We start from the raw sequence: 23,032 nt of genomic DNA on the forward strand, positions 1-23,032 counted from the left end.
TTCACAGCTCCAGCGTCCCAGGTTCGATTCCGGCTTGGGTCACTGTCTGTGCGGAGTCTGCACATCCTCCCCGTGTGTGCGTGGGTTTCCTCCAGGTGCTCCGGTTTCCTCCCGCGGTCCAAAGATGTGCAGGTTAGGTGGATTGGCCAGGATAAATTGCCCTTAGTGTCCAAAATTGCCCTTAGTGTTGGGTGGAGGTGTTGACCTTGGGTAGGGTGCTCTTTCCAAGAGCCGGTGCAGACTAAATGGGCCGAATGGCCTCCTTCTGCCCTGTAAATTCTATGATAATCTGTGATTAATCTAGGACAAAGGTTCGGCACAACATCGTGGGCCGAAGGGCCTGTTCTGTGCTGTATTTTTCTATGTTCTATGTGACCCGCAGGGCGATGCGGGGTTAAAAATGGCTGCCCCAGCCAAGCACCCTCCTCCATCCCCACCATCGGGCTTGTTGCTCGAGGCAGCTGCATGCAGACACGTTCGTTCGGCCACACTCGCTCGAGGGGTTAGCCCTTTGCCTCGTCACCCCAACCCTCCAGCCCCAAACAAAACACCCCAACAGAACAGAGTCAGAATGGAGGTTCCTTCGTATCATCCGTGCTAACCCCCCACCCCCTCCCCCCCCCCCCCCCCCCCCCCAAGCCCCCTTCCCCCACCCCTCCTTGTTTTCCCGCCCACCAACATTGGCCTCCTCGCTAGTGGCGGGAGTGCCGTTGCCACCTTCAGAACCCAAGCTGAAGGGGAAATAATATAAAAAGAACACAATTTGTATTTGAGTCCAAAAATAATCTTTCTTGTGTCATCTAGCTGTGTGTCACTTTAGACATAATGCCTCAGGAAGGTTGAGTGTGGGGTGGGGGGGGGGGGGTTTGGGGGCTGGGTGGTGTCGGGGGAGGGGAGCGGAGAGGCTTATCCCAAACAAAAAAATGAATAGCGAGCCTGTTAACAAAGGGACTGGAGAGAGACGAAGGCCTCCTGAGGAGCCAGCCGGACAGAGGTTAAAGGGTCAGGTTGTGCAGCTCGAACTGCTGCTGCTTCTGAATTGAAGCTGGGATTTATTTTTTTGTTCTCGATAAGAGTTTCTGTTGAGGCTGCTGTCTCTTCCTGTGAAAGCGGGAGAGTTTAATCTCCACCTAACGCACCCCACCCCCCAGGCCTTCCGTCCTCCCCGCCCCCCTCCCCCTACTTCATTGTCTCACAATCGATGGTCGCCCCCTCACACCCTGCTCTCGCTCGTTCTTTTCAATTCTTCAGCCTTCCCTTCCGCCGATGATCGATCGGGAGTGTTAAAAACCCAAACCCGTCGGGCAGTCGCTGCTGGGTTTGTCTGTATCCCTTCCCCTGCATTGCCAGCTGACCTGTCCACCTTGGCGCATGGGGGATACATTACAGGCCTCAGGCCTCGATCTCGGCTTCGTGGGTCAACTGCGGTTCATTGGTACCGCTCACGCCTCTGAGTCAGAAGGTTGTGGGTTCAAGCCCCACTACAGGGTCTTGAGCACGAATTCTAGCCTCAACGACCCCAAGGCAGCACCGGAGGGAGTGCCGCACAGTGTGGATGAGACATAAAACCGAGGTGGAAGGCCCTCCATTTGGCAGCATTTCAAGGAAGAGCAGTGGAGTTCTCCCTGGCGTCTTGTCCAATATTTATTCCTCGGTCAAAGTCATGTAAAACTTTAATCTGGTCGTGAATACCCTTCCAGGGGGCTTGCCGTGAGCAAATTGGTTGCCTGTCACAGCGTATAACAGCTGTACATCGTTGGCTATAACGCACTTCAGGACATCCTGAGCTTATGAAAAGCCCGATAGAAATGAAATTTTCCTCATTTGAGACATCTTCGCCGGTGGGTTGCCTGTAAGGCCAAGTAGTTTGTTGCAGAAAGTTCCGGTGTAATTTCGGAGTTGAGAGGGTTAGCTTACGAGGAGAGACTGAGTAGACTGGGACTGTACCCATTGGAATTTGGAAGGATGAGGGGGGATCTTATAGAAACATATAAAATTATGAAGGGAATAGATCGGATGGATACGGGCAGGTTGTTTCCACTGGCGGGTGAAAGCAGAACTAGGGGGCATAGCCTCAAAATAAAAGGGGAGCAGATTTAGGACTGAGTTGAAGAGGAACGTCTTCACCCAAAGGGTTGTGAATCTGTGGAATTCCCTGCCCAGTGAAGCAGTTGAGGCTCCCTCGTTGAATGTTTTGAAGGCAAAGGTAGATAGATTTTTGAACAGTAAAGGGATAAAAGGTTACGGTGAGCGGGCGGGTAAGGGGAGCCGAGTCCACAGAAAGATCAGGGCAGCACGGTAGCATTGTGAATAGCACAATTGCTTCACAGCTCCAGGGTCCCAGGTTCGATTCCCGGCTTGGGTCACTGTCTGTGCGGAGTCTGCACATCCTCCCCGTGTGCGCGTGGGTTTCCTCCAGGTGCTCCAGTTTCCTCCCACAGTCCAAAGATGTGCAGGTGAGGTGGATTGGCCGTGATAAATTGCCCTTAGTGTCCACAATTGCCCTTAGTGTTGGGTGGGGTTACTGGGTTACGGCGATAGGGTGGAGGTGTAGGCTTGGGTAGGGTGCTCTTTCCAAGGGCCGGTGCAGACTCGATGGGCCGAATGGCCTCCTTCTGCACTGTAAATTCTATGATCAGTTAGGAAAGTATATTAAATGATCACATTGAATGGTGGAGCAGGCTCGAGGGGCCAGATAGCCGACTCCTGCTCCTAGTTGTTACATTCTTAATTTGCTCCTCGGGCTTGACCTGAGTGTGGCAAACGGGCACGGTGCCCCCCCGCGCGAACGTAAAACAGAGTGGGTGCAGAAACTGGCAGCCCGCCCACCATTTTGATTAGCCGGTTGTTAACAACCCAATCGCCCACAATCTTTCACCGCCTGAGGCGCTGGACGTGAAGATATTTGGGAGTATTTTTCAGCAACTCTGACGGGGCCGCGCAAGGGCGGAGGCAAAGTAACCGGGACCACGGTTCGACGTAACAGCAGATTCTGGTGGGGGAGGTGGCACCGTTATAAGTATTTTGTTATCACTTTTTAAAAAAACATTTTCGAGCCGCCAATAAGAAGTAAAGACTGATTCTGAGCAATGACTGACTTCCTGCTCACGCCGGTACACCTCGGCCATGTAGGGCCCAACCTGCAGGCCTGACTGGGTGCCGAACCTCCCCTTTGCTCCATTTACTGACCTCCTTCCTACCTGACGGCCAATAATCGGCCATCCAATGTATGATTGGACAATCTGAGCTGGCGGAGCCCTCAGTTTCTGTTCCCCCCCCCCCCCCCTCCCCCTCACCCCTCTGAGAAACGTAAAATCATGTCCACATGGAAAGTGTAATCAATAATATACTCCTCATGTAATACTAATAATAATCGCTTATTGTCGCAAGCAGGCTTCAATGAAGTTACTGTGAAAAAGCCCCTCGTCGCCACATTCCGGCACCTGTTCGAGGAGGCCGGTACGGGAATTGAACCCGCGCTGCTGGCCTTGTTCTGCATTACACACTGTGTATACACAGACAGTGCAATCAGTAATCATAGAATTTACAGGGCAGAAGGAGGCCATTCGGCCCATCGAGTCTGCACTGGCTCTTGGAAAGAGCACCCGACTTAAGCCCGCACCTCCACCCTATAACCCAGTAACCCCACCCAACCTTTTTGGACACTAAGGGCAATTTATCATGGCCAATCCACCTAACCTGCACATCTTTGGACTGTGGGTGGAAACCGGAGCACCCGGAGGAAACCCACGCACACACGGGGAGGACGTGCAGACTCCGCACAGACAGTGACCCAAGACGGGAATCGAACCTGGGACCCTGGAGCTGTGAAGCAATTGTGCTAACCACCATGCTACCGTGCTGCCCATATTATGGACCATAATATGATCCTTGTCTACAGTGTGGTTGAATAAACTCGGTTTGTTCTCACTGGAACGAAGGAGGTTGAGGGGCGACCTGATAGAGGTCGACAAAATTATGAGGGGCATAGACAGAGTGGATAGTCAGAGACTTTTTCCCAGGGTAGAGGGGTCAATTACTAGGGATGGGAATAGAAGGTTACGGACCCCGGAAGTGCAGAAGATTTTAGTTTAGACGGGCAGCATGGTTGGCGCAGGTTTGGAGGGCCAAAAGGCCTGTTCCTGTGCTGTACTTTTCTTTGCTCTCTGTTCTTAGGCCAATTATTAAGTGCTGAGTGCTACACTGTTGGAGTTGCCGTTTTGTTTTGTGATGTGAAGTTCAAGTGAGGCCCTGCCTGCTCCTCCAGGTGGGGGTCAAAAATCTCATGCCTCTATTGAAAGAGAAGGGGAATTCTCCAAGGCAACATAACAAAAAAAACAACAGATTATCTGGTCATTATCTCATTGCTTTTCATGAGATCTTACTGTGCACAAATTGGCTGCTGCAGTTTGACATTGCAGCAGCAACGACAGCTCAAGAATACTTCAGTGACTTGTGAAGCATCTTGTGATGCTGGGAAAGGTGCTATAAAAATGCCGCTTTTCTTGTTAGGTTAGAGGCTGCATAAAAAGAGGGTCAGCGAGAGGGCATTAACGTTGGCTCCAGCCCGTGTTCTTGCAGCAGATTCCTGCAGTGGTGCTTGCTGCTTTCGTCAGGGACGGCTGTGCATTCGGTCCCACCGCAATTGGACCATGAGGAGACCCATGGTGTAATGGCAATGTCACTGGGCTAGTAATAATCTTAATAATCTTTATTATTGTCACAAGTAGGCTTACATTAACACCGCAATGGAAATCGCCTAGCCGCCACATTTTGGCGCCGAAAACAGGCGGCCACTCGACCCATCGTGGGCCGGAGAATCGCCGGGGGGGGGGGCCGCTGCCGGCGGCCGCCGACCGGCGCGATTCCCGCCCCCCGGGATTCACGCCCCCCCCCCCCCCGGCGGTTCTGCGACCCGGCGGGGGGGTCGGAGAATCCCGCCCCTGGTCTCCTTATCTAAAATAGGTTATACTTACTTTAGCGAGAGAGCAACAAAGGTGTTCACTAGACCAATCCCTGAGGTGAGAGGGTTGTCTTGTGAGGAGAGGTTGAGGAGAATGAGCCGATATTCTCCAGAATGGGAGGTGATCTCACTGAAATGTATAAAACTCTGAGGGGGCTTGTCAGGGGAGATCCTGGGAGGATGTTTTCTTGGTTGCGGAGTCTAGAACATGGGGTCTCAGTTTGAGGATCAGGGGTCAGGATCAGGGGTCAGACATTTAGGGCTAAGATGAGGTGGAATCTCTTCGCTCAGAGGGTGGTGAATCTTTGGAATACTCTAGGCCAAAGGCCTCTGGGCATCATTTGTACCCAAGTAGGTGGTGTTGCCATGGGAACCCCTCTCAGCCCAGCTCTCACAAACATCTAGGGGCTTTTCACAGTAACTTCATTGAAGCCCACTTGTGACAATAAGCTATTATTATTATCTTTGGGTTGCATGAGAAACGTGTCTTTGATGGGATGACACCTAACCTATCCCGATATTTCCAATACCATAGGTGATACATTTGCTACGCTTGAAGATGCAGCTACATTTAAGAATTTCCTTACACACCTTAATGGGCACCATCCTGCGCTCAAATTCAATTTTGAAATGGAGCAGTCAAATGCGCTCCCGTTCCTCGAAGTACTGGTGAGAGACCTACCAGTGGGTTCTCCACTGCTATCTACCGCAAGCCCACCTTCAGTAGTCAATTGGAACTCCTACAGCTCAACCCCCTATAAGATTGGCCTTATTGACAACCTTCTTAATAGGGCCGGAGCTATTTGCTCGCTGTGCAAGCTTGATGCCGAAATAGGGCACATCAAAGACACCCTACAGGATAATGGCTTCTCTGATCAGACCATTGTTCACTGCGTATTGCGCAAACCCATCAATGGCTGTCACGATATGCAGACATGCAGATAATGACATACAGACAGGCACAGACAGGCAGCTAATGAACACAGAGAACAGGACATGGCCAATGAGCAGGCAGGACACTCAGGGGTGGTCTCTCACTATGAAAGGCATGAGGCTCTCACATTCCGCCTCTTTCCACTGATGAACACCTACAGAGTGAGTCAGGGTGTATGTACAGTATCACACCTCCAGCACGTGGCTAAGAGCTAGTCTGGTTCAGTCAGACAGAGTAACCACACTTAGCTTAGCAGAGAGTCGAACTCATAGAGAACTGTGCTAACTGTGCTACTGGTTCAATAGATCAGATTGAACTAACTTCAAGGTCTGGAGTATCTTTTGGTTAAAGCTGCATCCAGTTGCAGCCTGTGTTATCCCAGAGTACATAACACATCATGGGCCTAAGGCAGCCACTTTCTGAAGAGTGCCCAGCCTACCTCAGGTGAGGTGAGCTGTTTCACGTTGCTGCTATGCAGTTGCAACACAAATGGTATTCGGCACTAACAGGATGCGGCTGTCAATACAAAAAGACCTTCTGCCCTATGACACAATTGAGTAATGTGGTCTGTGAGTTTCAATGCCGGCGTGATGCCAGATTCAAAGGCCGAGTGCCTCAAAGACTGGTGGGCGGTATCGAACAGCACGTCCCTTCAGCCTTTTGCAACAGGCAGAGTACTTACCATACTCAGCAAACACAGAGTATAATGCCCAACATTAGGTATGATTTCAGAATCCTAGTTGGTAGGAATTACACTGACAACCAATTTAAGCTCATCGGTCAGGCTTGCAATGTGGCTTACGCATGCCACACGCTGCATACATTCGTCTGCAGGGACCTGTCCTTTGCAAGCAGAAAAATCATGTCAGGGCATTGCGCCTTTTCAACTAACAAAAGTTTGGCAGTTAACTGTTCCCTGGTGCATTCCCAAGGCAATGGCTCAACCAGTCAGAGTCAACTTGCTAATCAATCGGCCCCCTTTTCTCATGCAGTATAAATTGTGTCTCCGTTTGAAATTTGATACTCTTGTGTCTGGCTTGTTGAATGCATGATGAAAAGCTTTTACTGCATGATGTTTTTTACAGCAATACGTAAGTGTCTCAATTTATGACACGCAAGAGATCTGAGTTCCCTCCCACCTCATCCGTAACCCAGTCTTGTCAGTTCCGATTTGGGGATTTTGTTGGAGGTTTCATCACACATCGTCTGGTCTCCCCCCACCATTGGTCTACCTTCCCACATCAATTGGGAAGAGAACAGGTGTTTTGTTACCCAATCATTTTAACCTTACCTGCCGGCCAAAACAACCTGATTTCTTTTTCCCCTCCCCCATCTCTAATATTTGAAATTTGATTAATGAACGCCTTGAGACAAAATGGAAATTGGCAATTTTGTGGCATACCCTCAGAGTTTTTCTCCTTCTCTTTTTTGTTCGTTAAGAAGACCCTTGGAAATGAACCTCCCCGACGTGGAGGCTCCGGGGCCATCCCGGGGCACTGGCAGCGGACATTCCCTCCTCCATCCCAGCGTGGGGTAGCAGGCGGAATCGCGTGATCCTGTCCGAGTCCTTACTGTTTGCAATTCCCTCCTCTGGCGAGAGCTGGGGTCTGGCTCATTGAATATATTCGAGGCTCAGTAAGACAGGTCGACGAGAGAGTCCAAGGGTGATGGGGGGAGCAGACAGGGAAGTGGATTGAAGACCATAATCGTGGTCTGATCAGATGGCTGTTTAGCACAGGGCTAAATCGCTGGCTTTGAAAGCAGACCAAGGCAGGCCAGCAGCATGGTTCAATTCCCGTACCAGCCTCCCCGAACAGGCGCCAGAATGTGGCGACTAGGAGCTTTTCACAGTAACTTCATTTGAAGCCTACTTGTGACAATAAGCGATTTTAATTTGCATTGCAGAGCTGGCCCGAGCGGCCGAATTCCCTCTCCAACTCCTACTTCTTATGATCCTCATGAGGAGCATCGATAAGGTAGATAGTCGACATCTTTTCGCAAAGGTAGAGGAGTCTGCAACGAGAGGGCATAGGTTTAAGGTGAGAGGGGAGAGACACAAAAGAGACCAGAGGGGAAATTTCTTCACTGGCGAGCGTCTGGAACGAGCTGACAGGCAGTGGTAGAGGCGGGTATGATTTTGTCTTTTAAAAAGCAGTTAGACAGTTCCATGGGCAGGGCGGGTATAGAGGGCTATGGGCCAAATGCGGGCAAGTGGGACTCGCTTAGTGATAGAAACTGGGCGGCATGGACAAGCTGGGCCGAAGGGCCTGTTTCCATGCTGTAAACATCGATGACTCTATGATCCTCCTCTCTGGAAAATCAAATCTGCAATTTTATTACGAAATGTGTAACGTGGAAGTTTTAACGTTTGGGATACTGGTTTCACCTTCAACAGTGTGGACATGTTGCTCAGATTGCCCTTCCCTTAGATTCCATTCGCCTTTTAACGATCTGATTTCAATCTTCAAATGAAGACATTGTGCAAAGGGACCTGATACGAGATTCCAGCAGACCGGGGAGAAAATGAAATAGAATTGGCGATGGCAGCAAACAAGCCAAGGCCTTCTCGCTCTGACCTTTCGTTCAGTGCTCACACAGCGAGGGGGCGCCCTGTCTCCCCCCTCCCCCTTCCCATAGCAAGTCCCCCCCCCCCCCCCCCCCCCCCCGGATCACTGTCTTTGTCCGCCTGAAGATTTTCTTTTTTGAGAGAAAAAAAATTCTCAGAACGTTTCCCGTCCTCTGGGAGCGAAGGATTGTCAGTCACCCTTGGGGAGGTCTTTTCATATGTTAAAGACTGGTGGAGCCTGCTTGTCATCCGGGATAGATCACAGGGGTTAGTTTGGACAGGCGCTTCAGTGAAAGTCTAATTAGGTACAAAGTGGGAGGGAGGGGGGGGGGGGAGAGCTGGGAAAGATGTTGGCTGGGTGGGTCGGGGGTGGGAGGGGCAAGAGCTAAGGAGAGAGAGCAAGGGTGGTATGCCGCTGCAGAGGGAAAAGGGTTAATCAGCGCTCAGCACCGAGTCCATGTAAGTGCGTACATCTGTTTCGTTGGGGAGTTATTTTATTATCTGGTAATCTGTGGAAAGCAGCTTGTCTGGGCACACTCAGCAGGGCTGGAACACATCCAGCGGTCTTGTGTCCTGTGGGTTTGTGTCGGTAGGGTTGGGGTGCAGCGTGGAAGTGATCTATCCCAGAGCCAGCCAGTCAGCAGCTGAAAGACAAAGAGAAGGTTAATGTTTGAGCTGAACGTCCACCGTCGGTTCAACACTGGAAGTAATTTAAGTCCAACCTAGAGCTACAAAGTCTGCAATTTGTGCAACTTCAACGTATCAGTTTACAGATTGTTACAGGGCCTGGCTGTACCCGATAATGGATTGAATTTTGAATTTGTTACGAGATGTTATTACATTTTGGAATGTATCTATTGCTGAGATTTGGTTACTGAAAATGTTATCGGGCCAGCTACGAGCTAACATTTTGTAAAATCTGGGATTGTAACAGAATTTTGTATTATCTTCAATGATTAATGTGTGAGAATGTTACAGGCTTTAATGTACAGAATCCTAGATCATTGGAGACTTGATCGCACCTCCCAACATGTTGAGTTCAGTCACGGTAACAGAGTGTGGTTACATCTTGTATTGAATTTTTTTGTAAATAAATTTAGAGTAGCCAATTATTTTTATTATTAAGAGGCAATTAAGCGCGGCCAATCCACCTAACCAGCACATCTTTGGGCTGTGGGGGTGAAACCCACGCAGACACGGGGAGAATGTGCAAACTCCACAGTGACCCAGGGCCGGGATTCAAACCCGGGTCCTCAGCGCCGCAGTCCCAGTGCTAACCACTGCGCCGCTTGCTGCCCTTCTTGTATTGAACTTTAAGATTGTCACCGGATCTGGTTGCATTTTGTAGAATATAGAATTCTGATTTACTAGGGAATCTGCTTTCACACTGTGGTTTAAGATGATAGACTTACATGGCCAGCACGGTGGCACAGTGGTTAGCACTGCTGCCTCACAGCGGCAGATACCCCGGGTTCAATTCCGGCCTTGGGCAACTGTCTGTGTGGAGTTTGTACTTTCTCCCCGTGTCTGCGTGGGTTTCCTCCTGGTTTCGTCCCACAGTCCAAAGATGTGCAGGTTAGGTGGATTGGCCGTGCTAAATTGCCCTTAGGTTAGGTGGGGTGGCTGGGTTATGGGATAGGGTGAAGGTGTGGGGCTTAGGTAGGGTGCTCTTTCCAAGAGTCGGTGCAGACTCGATGGGCCGAATGGCCTCCTTCTGCACTGTAAATTCTGTAAATTCTACATGTTCCGTCTGAAATACACACATGCAGGATGATTTTTTTAGGAGAGAATTGTGTGAAAACCTGGAAAGGAGAAATGCGCAGCGCTATGGGGAAAGAGCGGCGGAGAGGAATTCACTGGATAGCTATTGTGCTGGCATGGGCTCGATGGACTGAATGGTCTCATTTTGTACTGTTTGAGTGGACAGCACCTACAACAATGCAGAACTCCCAACAGGACTGCACTGGCATGGCAGCCTGGGTGATGGGTTTGAATCCTGGAACAGGCCTTGAACCCACAACCCTGTAAGTCTCACAGAATTTACAGTGCAGTAAGGAGGCCATTCGGCCCATCAGGTGTACACTGGCCCCTGAAAGAGCACCCTACCTAAGCCCATACCTCCACCCTATCCCAGTAATCCCATCTAGCGTTTGAACACTAAGTGGCAATTTATCATGGCCAACCCACCTAACCTGCACATCTTTGGCCTGTGGGAGGAAACCGGAGCACCCGGAGGAAACCCACGCACACACGGGGAGAACGTGCAAACTCCGCACAGACAGTGACCCAAGCCGGGAATCGAACCTGGGACCCTGGTGCTGTGAAGCAACAGTGCTAACCACTGTGCTACCGTGCTGAGTCTGAGATGACTATGCTGCCCAAGGTGGTAACTCACTACCAAGTTAATGGGCGGCACAGTGGTTAGCACTGCTGCCTCACAGCGCCAGGGTCCCGGGTTCAATTCCGGCTTGTGTCACTGTCTGTGCGGAGTCTGCACATCCTCCCCATGTCTGCGTGGGTTCCCTCCGGGTGCTCCGGATTCCTCCCACAGTCCAAAGATGTGCAGGTTAGGTGGATTGGCCGTGCTAAATTGCCCTTAGTGTCCAGAAAGGTTAGGAGGGGTTATTGGGTTATGGGGATAGGGTGGGGCTCTTTCAAAGGGTTGGTGCAGACTCAATGGGCCGAATGGCCTCCTTCTGCACTGTAGGGAGTCTATGATTCAGGTACTTGCACACCAATTGGCATTCTGCCAATCAGCCAGTGATTGGAATCACGCTTCACAGTCCACATAATGTGTAAAATTATGAGGGACGTGGTTGGGCAGATCGGCAGGAATTTTTCCCCTTGGTAGAGGGGGCACAGATTTATGGTCACGGGCAGGAGATTTAGAGGGAATTTGAGGAAACACTTTTTTACCCCGAGGGGGTTGGGAATCTGGAAGTCGCTGCCTGAAAGGGTGGGAGAGGCGGAAACCCTTGCAACATTTCAGAAGTATTTAGATGAGCACTTGAAACGCCCCAGCTGGCAAGGCTAAGGACCAAGTGGTAAATGGGATTAGAGTGGACGGGTGCTTGATGGCCGGCACAGACATGATGGGCTGAATGGCGTAGGCTCGGTGTTCCTGCGCTGTAATGTAACCCTACGATAAGTCAGTTTGAACATTCCTTCAAAGATTTTAAGGAAATAAAGCAACCTGCCTCTGCTTCCAGGGATTGTGCTTCACCCTAAAGCAGCAATTCCGAATGCCGTGCCTCTTATTGTGCACCTCCCAGCACCTCCCTAAGTACCACCGCCTCGAAGGCCAAGGGCAGCAGGCGCAGGGGAGCACCACTATCCCTTCCAAACCTCTCACCTGACATGGAAAACACATCGGCCGTTCCTTCACTGTCGCTGGGTCAAAATCCTGGAACTCCCCCCCCCCCCCCCCCCCCCCCCCCCCCCCCCCCCCCCCCCCCCCCCCCTGACAGCACAGTGGGCGTACCTGAAAATGAAATGAAATGAAAATCGCTTATTGTCACAAGTCGGCTTCAAATGAAGTTACTGTGAAAAGCCCCCTAGTCGCCACATTCCGGCGCCTGTTCGGGGAGGCCGGTACGGGAATCGAACCGTGCTGCTGGCCTGCCTTGGTCTGCTTTCAAAGCCAGCGATTTTACCTGCACCTCGTTGTACAGCGGTCCGAGAAGGCAGCTCACCACCACCTTCTCACGAGCGACTGAGGATGGGCCATCAATGATGCCCGCTTCCCCGAAATGAATTTGGGCACACAGCCAGTTACCAACGTGATGGTATAAGCAACCGCAACCCCCCCACCCGAGCAGCCTCTTTTGTGACAGAAAAAGGTTCTTCGGAGAGTTTTTACGGAGCAGTTGCCGAGAGGTGGTCGCCCCTGACTGGAGAGCCCAGGTCACCCAGGGTCACAGTCTGACAATGAGGGGTGAGACATTCACGCCTGAAATGAGGAGAGATTTCTTCACTCAAAGGGACGTGAATCTTTGAAACTCCCCAGCCCAGGCTCCATCATTGATTACGTTCGAAGACGAAGATTGATCGATTTTTGGGCATGAAGGGAATTGAAGGGACGGGGATTTTTGTGGGGAAAGTGGAGTTGAGATCAGCCATGGTTTTACTGGATGAAGGAGTGAGTGTGGACCTTGCAATTATTTTAAGGTACGGCCCATTACGTCTGCACTGGCTCTGCAGATGAGCATCATACCGTTCCCCTGCCTTCTCCCCGCAGCCCTGCACATTGTTTCAATTCAAGTAACCATCTAGCGCCCTCTTGAACGCCTCGATTGAAGCTGCCTCCACCACACACCCAGGCCGCGCATTCCTGGCCCCAACCACTCGCTGGGTGAAAAAGTATTTTCTCACATCGCATTTGCTTCAACAACATAGTATGCCAACCATTAAAAATAAATGAAAACAAAATAGGATACAGTTAATACATTATACATAGGAACAGGAGGAGGCCAGCTGGGGACGGCACGGCGGTTAGCACTGCTGCCTCACAGCATCAGCGACCTGGGTTCGATTCCAGCCTCGGGTGGAGTCTGCGCGTTCTCCCCGTGTCCGCGTGGGTTTCCTCCGGGTGCTCCGGTTTCCTCCCACACTCCAAAGATGTCCAGGTTAGGTGGATTGGCCGTGATAAATTGCCCTGAATGTCCACAAAGGTTATGGGGGGGGTGGTTACAGGGATGGGGTGGAGGTGTGGGCTTAAGTGGGGCACTCTTCCCAAGGGCCGGTGCAGACTCAATGGGCTGAATGGCCTCCTCCTGCACTGTAGGGATTTTATCATTTAAAAAAATAGTAATTTACAGGACGCGGCCGTCGCTGGCTAGGCCGGGATTTGTTCCCCGGCCCGAATTGCCCTCGAGAAGGTGGTGGTGAGCTGCCTTTGCGAACTGCGGCAGTCCGTGTAGGTACACCCACAGGGAATACATTATATATTTTGAGAGGATTGCTTTGCATATTCATTACCTCATTAATTATTGAGCAATATGTAACTATCATAAGTTACCCAACATTTTTTCTTTTATATTTTAATGAGGGAACTTATGCTGTGTTGGAGAATCTTTGAGCGTAATGTAAAGATGCCTTTGCACGTGTGGTACATTCATGTGAGCAAATGTGTGTCTCTGGGTCCACCTGCTTCCTATTAATATTTAGGATGTGGCCGTCGCTGGCTCAGTCAGCATTTGTTGCCCAACCCTAGTTGCCCTTGAGAAAATGATGAGCCATCTTCTTGAACCGCCGCGGTCCCTGAGGTGTAGGTACATCCCCAGTGCTGTTAGGGAGGGAGCTCCAGGACGTTGCCCCAGCGACAGTGAAGGAACGGCCGATATATTCCCAGTCAGGGTGGGTGAGTGACTTGGAGGGGAACCTCCAGGCGGTGGGGTTCCCAGGTATCTGCTGCTCTTGTCCTTCTAGATGGTCGTGGGTTTGGATGGTGCTGTCGAAGGAACCTTGGTGAGTTGCTGCAGTGCATCTTGTAGATGGTGCACACGGCTGCCAATGAGCGTCTGTAATGAAGGGTTTGAATGTTTGTGGAAGGGGGGGGCAATCAATTGGGCTGCTTTGTCCTGGATGTTGTTGAGCTTCTTGAGTGTTGTTGGAGCTGCACTCATCCAGGCAAGTGGAGAGTATTCCATCACACTCCTGTCTTGTGCCTTGTAGATAGTGTGCATATGTATATGTATCTATCTGTGTGTGTGTGTGTGTATATCTGTGTTTGTATTTGTCCGTATGTGCATGCACGCCTTGTATTATCCAAGGGGCCTGTCTCCACGTACCCCCGCTGGCCGAAGGATTCGGCCGAGCATTGTGCTGTTGCTATGGTGACCCAAGTGGGCCTATTATCCAGCATCCTGCTGATTCCAGGAGTCGGTCAGCTCTGTGTTATTCTTTAGTTTTGTTCCTTTTCTAAGGCTGTTTCCAGGGTGACCCTGGAGGGGCAAGTGAGTGTGGGAGACAAAGCAGCGAGGTCTTCTCCACGCACCCCCCCCCCCCAAACCCATCCCCCTTCCCCACTGCCCTTACCCTGCCATCATTAAGTTCTTTTGTGTGGCTGAGCTTGACAGCAGTGTGAAAGAGATTCCACCCGTATTCACCCTTCAATGGGATTTTCATTAATCGCGTACATGGACTAATTAAGTATCCAAGGACCCTAATCAGCTTGTGCTAATTGTAGCCAGTGAATCCATGCTATGCATTTGTTCCTGAAAGCTGTCCTCTAATTAGAAGCTGATGGTACCACAGTGTACGCAAACAATTCGAAAACAAAGGGCATGTCACAGTTACAATCCAGCCCAGGGCCACACAAACACACACCTTAAAGAGCCCGCTCCTCTTGTTTCCCGGCACTCCGCAGGGGAGTCCGCTGAGTTTCCGCCCTACGGGGGGGGGGGGGGGGGGGGGGGGGGGATCAGTGCCTCCACTCCATCCCAAATAATCACCCCATCGAAACCCCGCCACAATTTAAACTCCCCGCTCAGAGCTCCTCTCCGCCACCTGCTAGCTGAGCACAGAAAGAAAGGCTTGCATTTCTATAGCGCCTTTCAGGAGGGGGCACAGTCGCCCCGGGTTCCCTCCGGGCGCTCCGGGTTCCTCCCACAAGTCCCGCAAGACGTACTGGTTAGGTGAATTGGACATTCTGAATTCTCCCTCTGCGTACCCGAACAGGCGCCGGAGTGTGGCGACTAGGGGCTTTTCACAGTAACTTCATTGCAGTGTTAATGTTGACCTCTGGGTAGGGTGCTCTTTCCAAGAGCCGGTGCAGACTCGATGGGGGTGATGGCCACTGCAGCTTTGATGTCCAGTTGCGAGAGCCGGGGGGGGGCCTCGGTTTAGCACCTCAATCCAAAGGCAGCGGCTCCAACAGTGCAGCACCCCCGCAGGACGGGACGGAGGATGTGAGCCTAGATTGTGTCCCCCAGCCTGTCAAGGAAATTGACCCCTCAGCTTTCACACCTGGAGTATAACCCATTGGGCCAAGGATGCCAGCAAACTGAATGGGTCTCGAAGAACAAGATGGAAGATACTGTGATATGTACAGTGCATCGGTCAGGATCTGAGCGTGCCGAGTCAGTGTGTATGCTTGATCAGAAATTAAGAGCATAATTTCATAAGATATAAGAACAGAATTAGGCAAGTTGGCCATCGAGTCAGCTCCGCCATGCGATCCTGGCTGATCCCATCCTGGCCTTAACTCCACCGTCCTGCCCGTTTGCCATAACCCTTCAACCCATTACCAATTAAAAGACGTCTCATTCCAGAATGCCCCACAAGAGGAAGCATCCGCTCCACGTCTACTTTATCCAGACCTTTTAGCATCTTGTATACCTCGATTAGATCTCCCCTCATTCTTCTAAACTCCAGTGAGTATCGGCCTAAACTGTTCAATCTCTCCTCATTCGCCAAACCCCTCGGGCGGGATTCTCCACCCCCGCGGCGAAGTGGCCGCGCCGTCGTGAACGCCGTCGAGGTTCACGACGGCGCGAAACGGCCCCGGTCCCGACCGATTCAGGCCCCGACAATGGGCCAGGATCGGGGCCGCGTCATCTCCACGCGCCAGGCCTTGTCGCCCGCGTAAAAGCGGCGCCGCATGGATAACGCGGCCGGCGCCGCATAACTGACGTCATCCGCGCATTGGCCGGTGCCAACCCGCGCATGCGTGGTTGCCGTCCTCTCTAAGTCCGCCCCGCAAGAAGATGGCGGACGGATCTTGCGGGGCTGCGGAAGGAAGGAGGTCCTCCTTCAGAGAGGACGGCCCGACGATCGGTGGGCACCGATCGCGGGCCACCCCACATTTGAGGTATCCCCCGGTGCAGGATCCCCCCTTCCCCCCCCCCACCGCAGGCCGCCCCCCCCCCCCCCCCCCCCCCCGTTCCCGCGCTGTTCTCGACGGCAGCGACCAGGTGTGGACGGTGCCGGGGGGAACCCGCCGTTTTGGCCTGGCCGCTCGGCCTACCCGGGCCTGAGAATAACGGGGGTGCCGGAGAATCGCCATTTTGGGTGTCTCCGGCGATTCTCCGGCCTGCGGCCCGCGAAACTCGACCGGGCCGTTCCCGCCGCTTGGGAGAATCGCGGGAGGGCGTCGGACCGGCGTCCCAGGCGGTTCTCCCAACTGGCGGGGGAGTGGAGAATCTCGCCCCTCGTCTCTGGAAACAATCTAGTGAACCCCCTCTGAACTGCCTCCAACGCCACTACATCTTTCCTCAAATAAGGGGACCACAATTGTGCGCAATACTCCAGGTGCGGTCTCACCAATGCCTTGTAGAGTTGCAACAACACTTCCTTACTTTTATACTCTATTCCTTACTTTTATCCTCTATTCCTTTTGTTATAAATGCCAACATCCCATTTGCTTTCTTTATTATCTGCTGTACAGATCTACAGGTCTACACAATTATGAGAGGTATGGACAGGGTGGATAGCAACAAGCTTTTTCCAAGAGTGGGGGTGTCAATTACAAGGGGTCACGATTTCAAGGTGAGAGGGGGAAAGTTTAAGGGAGATGTGCTTGGACTGCTTTTTACGCAGAGGGTGGTGGGTGCCTGGAACGCTTTGCTAGCGGAGGTGGTAGAGGCGGGCACAATAGCATCATTTAAGATTCATCTAGACAGATATATGAACGGGCGGGGAACAGAGGGAAGTAGATCCTCGGAAAATAGAAGACAGGTTTAGATAAAGGATCTGGATCGGCGCAGGCTGGGAGGGCCGAAGGGCCTGTTCCTGTGCTGTAATTTTCTTTATTCTTTGTTCTTTGTACCTGCACGCTCATTTTCTATGACTCCTGCACAAGGACACCCAGATCCCTCTGCATTGGAGCTCCCCGAAATCTTTCCCCATTTAGATAATAAGTTGTCTTCCCATTTGCCCGACCAAAATGCATGTCCTCACACTTATCCACGTTAAACTCCATCTGCCACATTCTGGCCCACTCTCCTAACCTATCTGTACCCATTTGTAAGGTTCTCTCATTTCCTCATTGCAACTTACTGCCCCACCTATTTTTGTAATGTCTGCAAATCTGGTGAGAGAACTTTCTGCCCCTATAACCAAGTCGTTCATACAGATTGTAAATAGCTGGGGGCCCGAGGACTGAGCCCTCTGGCACCCCACTAGTTACATAGAATTTCTTTCATAGAAGCATAAAATTTACAGTGCGGAAGGAGGCCATTCGGCCCATCGAGTCTGCATCGGCTCTTGGAAAGAACACCCTACCCAAGCCCACACCTCCACCCTGCCCCCATAACCCAGTGACCCCACCCAACACTAAGGGCAATTTTGGACACTAAGGGCAATTTATCACGGCCAATCCATCTAACCTGCACATCTTTGGACTGTGGGAGGAAACCGGAGCACCCGGAGAAAACCCACGCAGACACGGGGAGGATGTGCAGACTCCGCACAGACAGTGACCCAAGCCGGGAATCGAACCTGGGACCCTGGAGCTGTGAAGCAATTGTGCTAACCACCATGCTCCCGTGCTGCCCCATCTTGCCATTCAGAAAAAGACCCTTTTTAAAAATAAATTTAGCGTACCCAATTAATTTTTTCCAATTAAGAGGCAATTTAACGCGGCCAATCCACCTACCCTGCACATCTTTGGGTTGTGGGGGCGAAACCCACGCAAACACGGGGAGAACGTGCAAACCCCACACGGACAGTGATCCAGAGCCGGGATCGAACCTGGGACCTCGCGCCGTGAGGCAGCAGTGCTAGCCACTGTGCCACCGTGCTGCCCGAAATGGACCCATTTATCCCAACTCTGTCTTCTGTCCGTCAGCCACTCTTCTATCCAAGCGAATAAATTACTCCTAATCCCATTTGATCTCACCTTGTGAATTAACCTTCAGTGCGGCACCTCATCAAACGCCCTCCGGAAGTGACAAAATGCTGCAGCGCTCGGATGCATTTGGTCTCATTCACTAAAAGCTAACAACACACAGAATCTCGTCAGTAGTAATGCACACTTTCTCATTTCTTCTTTATTTGGATTCTTTTCTCCGCTGCAAGCTTCCTTCTTAAACCCCCCCCTACCCCGTCCCCCTCCACCCTCACCTCCAACAACTAGTGCAAGGAGCTCCTGGGTTTGTCCATCGCTGATATTGACACCATCCGATCGGCTGCCTCTGCCACATCCCTCCCTCCCACCCACTAGCCCACTGGGCCAAACATCCATGCGCACTCCTCCCAGGCCAATCCCGGAACTCACATCCTCCTCGCCTATCTCCCCTCCTCACCTCTCTGAACTCATCGGAACTCACCTGCACCCTAATCCCACTAAACTGCGACCGCCCAGCTTCCCCTCCTGATCGACATAGAACCATGGAATCCTTACAGTGCACAAGGAGGCCACTCGGCCCATCATCTCTGCACCGACCCCTCCGAAAGAGCACCCACCCCAGGCCCACTGCCCCACCCTATCCCTGTAACCCCACCTAACCCGCACATCTTTGGACTGTGGGAGGAAATCGGAGCACCCGGGGGAAACCAATGCGGCACGGTAGCGCAGTGGTTAGCACGGTGGCTTACCAGCTCCAGGGTCCCAGGTTCGATTCCCGGCTTGGGTCACTGTCTGTGCGGAGTCTGCACGTTTTCCCCGTGTCTGCGTGGGTTTCCTGCGGGTGCTCCGGTTTCCTCCCACAGTCCAAAGACGTGCAGGTTAGGTGGATTGGCCACGCTAAATTGTCCTTAGCATCCAAAAAGGTTAGCTGGGGTTACTGGGTTCCGGGGATAGGGTGGAAGTGAGGGCTTAAGTGGGTCGGTGCAGACTCGATGGGCCGAATGGCCTCCTTCTGCACTGTATGTTCTATGTTCTAAAAAAATTCTATGAACGCAGACACGGGGAGAATGTGCAAACTCCACACAATCATCTGAGGCTGGAATTGAACCCGAGTTCCTGGCGCTGTGAGGCAGCAGTGCTAACCACTGTGCCACTTTGTAAATGCTTCTCTCTCTCCAGGTGGTGTCCCTCTCTCCTTCAGATCTGACGTATTCAGCTCTCCCTTCAAATAAAACCAACCCCTGACCCCTCTGCCCTTGCAAATTGCCTTCCCACTCAAAGGTTTACAATAATATAATGATCGCTTATTGTCACAATTAGGCTTCAAATGAAGTTACTGTGAAAAGCCCCTAGTCGCCACATTCCGGCACCTGTTCGGGGAGGCTGGTACGGGAGTTGAACCTGGGCAGCTGCCCTTGTTCTGCATTACAAGCTAGTTGTTTAGCCCACTGTGCTAAACCAGCCCCTGTTTCCGAATCTGTTTTCCCCTCCCACCTTTCCCGGAACTCTCCGCGTTTGAATCCCTCCAATCAGGGTTCGGCCGCTGCCACAGCACCAGAGACAAAGGGAAACTCGTCCTCCTCGAGCTGTCTGCAGCCTGTGACACGTTGACCACACCATCCTCCTCCGACACCCTCTCCCCTGTCCTCCAGCTGGGTGGGGCTGCTCCCCCCTACTTCCATTCTTATCCAATCCCAGCCAGAGAATCACCAAGCATGGTTTCTCTTCTTGCTCCCACACCGTTTCCTCTGGTGTCCCCCGAAGGATCTATCCTTGTCCCCCCTCCTGTTTCTCAGCTACACACTGCCCCCCGGTGGCATCATCTGGAAACACGGCGTTAGGTTTCACAATTACACTGAGGACACCCAGCTCTACCTCACCCCCACCTCTCTCCACTCCTCCTCTGTTGTTAAATTATCAAACTGCTTCTCCGACATCCTGCACGGGATGAGCAGAAATATCTTCCAATTTATTGGGAAGGCAGTAGCCATTGTTTTTCATCCCAGCGGCAAACTCCCTTCCCCAACTACCGACTGCATCCCGCTCCCCGACAACAGGCTGAGGTTACGTCAGCCCGTTTGCAGCCTTGGTGTCACATTGGACCCCGAATTGAGCTTCTGACTTCACGGGTGGCACAGTAGCACAGTGGTTAGCACTGTTGTTTCACAGCGCCAGGGTCCCAGGTTCAATTCCCGGCTGGGGTGACTGTCTGTGCGGAGTCTGCACGCTCTCCCCGTGTCTGCGTGTGTTTCCTCCGGGCGCTCCGGTTTCCTCCCACAAGTCCCGAAAGACGTGCCGTTAGGTGAATTGGACATTCTGAATTCTCCCTCCGTGTACCCGAACAGGTGCTGGAATGTGGCGACTAGGGGCTTTTCACAGTAACTTCATTTGAAGCCTACTTGTGACAATAATGAATATTATTTTCTCCCCGCCACCACCTATTTTCACCTCTGTAATATGGGCTGACTACCCCCCCCCCCCCCTCTCTCTCTCCACCCCCGGCCTCCCGCCCCGCCCGGTCTCAGCTCACCTGTTCCTGAAACCCTCCCTCATTCACGCTTCCCGTTACCTCCAAGATCGACCATTCCAGCGCACGTCCGGCTGGTCAACCACTTTCCACCCTCCCGCGAACCTGACGTCCTCCAAAAACTCCGCCGCCCTCGCCCTCACTCACACTGAGTCCCGTTCGCCCGTCAACCCCGCCGCCTGTTTGCGCCGCCAGCGGAAATCGGGGACGCTGGAGGGGCCGGATTCAGAGGAAGGTGGAGATCCCGGACGGCAGTGGGGCTGGAGACGAGCTCACAGAGCGAGGGAGCGGTCCGGTCGCAAGGGATCTATAAACAAGGACGAAAGGTCTAAAGTTAGGGCATGGCTTGGCCAGGAGCCGTGACGTTAGTCAGCGAGCACCGGGGGCAACGGGGGAAACGGCACTTGCGGCGACTTAAGACGCGGGCAGCAGAGTTTTGGATGATCTTAAGTTGATTGAGGGTAGAATATCGGAGGGAAGCCTGGAGTGAGTTGGTGCATTCGAGTCCAGAGACGCGGGAGGCGGGAATGAGGGTGTCGGCAGCTGAGGTCGGGGTGAAGTCGGGCGATGTACTGGAGAAAGAAATAGTTAATGCCGTGAATCTGTGATCGGAAGCCCAGTTTGGGATTAAATCCGTCGCAAAGTTTGTGAACGGCCATTTCTCTGTTGCATTGAAAGAGTCAACTGAGGGGGCCAGTGAGACCTATCAATGGGACAGCGCTGCCACCTGGTGGCTTGGTTAGGAGGTGACAACTGGGATTAATTTCAGCCATCATTGCCAAACTCGAAATGATTATAAATTACTTTATTGATTTGTGCAGGCCTTCCCCAGCCTCACCCCTTCGATTCAAAGACTCGCACAGTACAATGGGTGGCTATTCAGCCCCTCATCCCTGTGCTGGCCCCTTTGAAAGAACAAACCAATTAATCCCAACCACCACCATTCCAGATAGTTTGTTTTCCCCCCCTTTTTTTACACACGCTGCTAATTCCCTTGATGCACGATCAATGACACAAAGACGAGAGTAGGATGTAATCGACGCTTTATTATACTGAGATGTGTGGCCTCCCACAGCAGCTGACGAAATGGCTGCTGTACGGGGAGCACACATATTTATACTCCGCCTACTGGGCGGAGCCAGCAGGCAGGGATCTACCTCCGTACCTGTAGTACAGGGGCCTTACCGTAAAGCTCCTATATCAACATAAGAACATAAGAACTAGGAGCAGGAGTAGGCCATCTGGCCCCTCGAGCCTGCTCCACCATTCAATGAGATCATGGCTGATCTTTTGTGGACTCAGCTCCACTTTCCGGCCCGAACACCATAACCCTTAATCCCTTTATTCTTCAAAAAACTATCTATCTTTATCTTAAAAACATTTAATGAAGGAGCCTCTACTGCTTCACTGGGCAAGGAATTCCATAGATTCACAACCCTTTGGGTGAAGAAGTTCCTCCTAAACTCAGTCCTAAATCTACTTCCCCTTATTTTGAGGCTATGCCCCCTAGTTCTGCTTCCACCCGCCAGTGGAAACAACCTGCCCGCATCTATCCTATCTATTCCCTTCATAATCTTATATGTTTCTATAAGATCCCCCCTCATCCTTCTAACTTCCAACGAGTACAGTCCCAGTCTACTCAACCTCTCCTCGTAATCCAACCCCTTCAGCTCTGGGATTAACCTAGTGAATCTCCTCTGCACACCCTCCAGTGCCAGTACATCCTTTCTCAAGTAAGGAGACCAAAGCTGAACACAATACTCCAGGTGTGGCCTCACTAACACCTTATACAATTGCAGCACAACCTCCCTAGTCTTAAACTCCATCCCTCTAGCAATGAAGGACAAAATTCCATTTGCCTTCTTAATCACCTGTTGCACCTGAAGTTCATCCTATACATACAATATATACATCAGTGGTGACGACCACATCCTCTCTGGCCCTTTTGTTGGTCGTTTTAAATCTGTGTCCTCTGGTCGGTAGCTCCTCCTGCCAGCGGAAGTGGAGTCTCTCTGATTGCTTCGTCAAACCCGTCATGGTTTTGAATGCCTCTCTCTGTCCCTCAAGCTTCCTTTGCGTTGAGGGGAGCAACCCTGGCCTCTCCAGACTCTCTCCCTGTCACGGTCATCCTGGTGACCCCCCTACTCCATTCCCTCCAAGGCCCTGAGATCCTTCCTGAGGCGCAGAGCCCACAATTAGACCCGATCCCCCCCCCTCCACTGTCTGCACTCTGCACAGTCTCCCATTAACTTCGC

General features: G+C 51.9%; 2 protein-coding genes across 2 annotated transcripts in view; one reads left to right on the forward strand and one right to left on the reverse strand.

Moving 5' to 3' along the window:
• LOC140386639 (receptor-type tyrosine-protein phosphatase-like N) overlaps window positions 1–23,032 on the forward strand; it is a 358,411-nt gene that overhangs the window by 242,422 nt on the left and 92,957 nt on the right. The window lies entirely within an intron of this gene.
• Window positions 8,952–23,032, reverse strand: part of dnajb2 (DnaJ heat shock protein family (Hsp40) member B2) — a 186,327-nt gene continuing 172,246 nt past the window's right edge. Inside the window, exon 11 of the mRNA XM_072469165.1 lies at window positions 8,952–9,107. The gene's annotated coding sequence lies outside the window, so the exon portion shown is untranslated. The remainder of the gene's footprint in view (window positions 9,108–23,032) is intronic.

The sequence above is a fragment of the Scyliorhinus torazame genome, chromosome 2 (assembly GCF_047496885.1).
Source record: "Scyliorhinus torazame isolate Kashiwa2021f chromosome 2, sScyTor2.1, whole genome shotgun sequence".
NCBI lineage: Eukaryota > Metazoa > Chordata > Chondrichthyes > Carcharhiniformes > Scyliorhinidae > Scyliorhinus > Scyliorhinus torazame.